Below are 3768 nucleotides of genomic sequence, written 5' to 3' on the forward strand. Positions count from 1 at the left end.
TACATAGCATTATTAATGTTATGCTAATGTCCATGCATACAATTCTCACTAAACAACTATAATCGGTCATACATTTAAAATACATTTTATGTATTACAATAAATTTGACAAAAAAAAATTCACACAAATATATATATAGATACTGTAGATAGATGATGATTATTGGCAAATAAATTGGCGTTTCGGCTTGCATTTAAGCCTTTATTTAGACTTCACTATTTAGATCCTTCATCTGTGTAACAAAATAAGATACATTCATAAATCCCTTCATCAAACCATGTCATGTGTCTTTAAAATACACACCGCTACTGTATTCTCATAGTACTTCATTATATTATACAAGTTGTATTTCCCCATAAGAATTCTAAAACAACATGATTTAAGGTAAACTACTTACTTGGTATTATGTAGTCATCATAGACCAAACTTTCTATCTCCTTCTGGCTATATACTGTCTTTGACCTAATTTATAGCAGCCGAGTACTCACACAAGTGCTAATTGTTAACTATTAGTTTTTAATAACATTTATCCCTGAATGTATAAAAAAAGTTTGAAACATTACTCTCAAATATTTTGCAGCTACAACTCTTACACACACACACATACATATATATATATATATATATATATATATATATATATATATATATATATATATATATATATATATATATATATATATATATATATATATATTCTGTAGAGATAGGTGCACTCCCACTAACAAAATTCATATGCCATGGTACTAGGAGTGGTAAATAGAGCTAATAGACAAAGCACTCTCTGGTCTTATCAAGTGTATAACACAATTATTAGTGACGTTTCGGGGTATTCACCCCTTCATCAGACCAACAACAGTGAGGAAAAATATGCAAGCTTATAAACACAATTAGATCCCTCCCCCAACAGAAATTGTGCCAAAAAGGGGTTACCATAGTGATACAAATGTTGATACAAAACTTCACCCACCAAAATACAAACAATCATTGTAACAGAAGTCAAATGCAAGTTACAAATAGTTACAAAACAGTTACAAAAAAGTGTTTACCAAAAAGTTGTATAAACTAACCTATATCAAACGATGTGTCTGTGTTGTTCAGTAAATCACAGATGTTTTAAATACAGCCTTGCACAGGGACATATTGTATCTGAGTATCCTCTATCAAAACCATGGCGAAGGGCAATCATAATGTATATAATCTACTGCTTACCATAATCATTGTCAACGATGCCAATAGTGTGTGGAACACATCTATCACCTCCAGTATGTCCTGGTAAGAGGCCGTGACTGTGTGGACACCAGAGCAAATTAGCCCCGCCCATATGGGGCATGTATTATAGTGTTAGGGAAATTGCTATGTGGAAAACTCAAAGCATGTACTACAGTGTTTAAGGCATCATCAGGGGTTATTAATGAACAGGCATACAATCTGATCACATGAATGGGTAGCCTGTTCACAAGCATAATCACTAAGGGAATGATGGGACAAGTAGTATACCAATCCATCTGCTCGCATGCAAAACAAAGAGCATAGCATTAATATCGGCATTATTGCAAAATCAATACCATTTGTAAACCCACAATTTGCAACATAAATAAGCCTAATGCGTTCAATAGAGTATTAAAATATGTGGTGCAATAGTAGAGGTATGTTATAGACAACATAACAGTTATATGATCAAAAAACGTGATATAAAAATGCAACCTCATTTTTGCTATTTCATCACCACAAATAAATAACCAACTGAGAAAAGTAGGCAGAAAAAAATCAGCAAAAAATAACTGACACAATATAAACAGGCAAAGTTCTATACCAGTCTCTACTGTATCAAAATAGTGTGCATAATAGGGACATTGACATCCCCATAAGATCAGTCCTATATCATTTCATAAGCCCATAATATCCAACACAGATATACCTAATACATATGACAATATATGAAGATATGCAGTGAAATGGTACACGTATGTTATTTACATCATAACAATTATACTTACACAAAAAATGTGATATACACCTGCAACCTCATTTTGGTCATTTCAACACCACAAATAAATAGCCAGTGAAAATAATTGGCAGAAAATAACTGTCAAGAAAATATCTGGCATGAGATATCCGGGCATAAGAGACAAAACAAGACTGTTTGGGTAATCAAATATTGAAGTGGTTATGTCTTTAGATAAAATGCCTATAGATAAAAATAGCATCCATATAAAACATCTGTTACTTATGAAAGATTGGGGACACAAAACCACATATGCGCAGACTAGCAGGCACCAAGGCATGAGCTAAAACAGGTAAAACAGACCAGAAGTAAAGGGGACTACATATTAGTATGTGCTATGTATATCTCAGGGGCAGAAACAGGGCAAAGATAAATAATGTAGGGACAAGGTGTTGAACCTGTTACTACACAGTTCCTACTGGCACTTTTCTATACATAGTTAGAGAATCAGACAGCTGGGTGAAGGTAACACGTACAACAGCCTATCAGGTGACCCTACGATACAGCTGAAACAACAGATCGATACAATGGTTAATGATGCACTCTTGAGTGGATGGATTGACATGCAAACCAGAGAGTAGCTAATGATTTCACATCCAGTAAGGCCAATTCTGTACACACTACCAAAAATACATAAAAACCTACAAACACCACCGGGCCGACTGATCAGTCAGAGATTCATTGCTACAACCACTATATTTCTCGATTACATTCTGCAACCGATGGTGACCAACATGGCAACCTATGTGAGAGACTCTTGGGCTTTGGTGACAACAGTAACGGAACTGACAGTGGTAGCGCCAGATGACCTACAGGTATGTATGGACGTTAATAGTCTCTACACTGTGATTCCTCAAGAAGAAGGTGTACAGATCATCTTAACATGTCTACAAAAATATCCCTATGTGGGGCCACCGGCCGAATTCACCCAACAGCTGTTGACATGTTGCCTCAGTAACAATTATTTCAGGTTTGAGAAAAACTTCTACTTGCAACTTACTGGGACGGCCATGGGATCCAATATGGCACTCTCATTTGCTAATATATATATGGAACATGTGGAGAAGAACATATTAGAGGTTTATATGCATCCAAACATCCCGTTTTACCATCGGTACATCAATGACATCTTGCTCATATGGAGTAGTGATGTAGTTCAGCCAGTTATTTATTTGTGGTGATGAAATAGCAAAAATGAGGTTGCAATTTTATATCACGTTTTTTTGATCATAGAGGTATGTTATAGACAACATAACAGTTATACTATTGCACCATATATTTTAATAATCTATTGTACGCATTAGGCTTATTTATGTTGCAAATTGTGGGTTTACAAATGGGATTGATTTTGCAATAATGCCGATATTAATGCTATGCTCTTTGTTTTGCATGCGAGCATATGGATCGGTATACTACCTGGCCCATCATTCCCTTAGTGATTATGCTTGTGAACAGGCTACCCATTCATGTGATCAGATCGTATGCCTGTTCATTAATAACCCCTGATGGTGCCTTAAATACTGTAGTACATGCTTTGCATTTTCCACATAGCAATTTCCCTAACACTATAATACATGCCCCATATGGGCGGGGCTAATTTGCTCCGGTGTCCACACAGTCACGTCCTCTTACCAGGACATACTGGAGGTGATAGAATAGATATGTTCCACACACTATTGGCATCGGTGACAACGATTATGGTAAGCAGTAGATTATATACATTATGATTGCCCTTCGCCATGGTTTTGATAGAGGATACT

The sequence above is a fragment of the Bombina bombina genome, chromosome 8 (assembly GCF_027579735.1).
Source record: "Bombina bombina isolate aBomBom1 chromosome 8, aBomBom1.pri, whole genome shotgun sequence".
NCBI classification, from domain to species: Eukaryota; Metazoa; Chordata; class Amphibia; order Anura; family Bombinatoridae; genus Bombina; species Bombina bombina.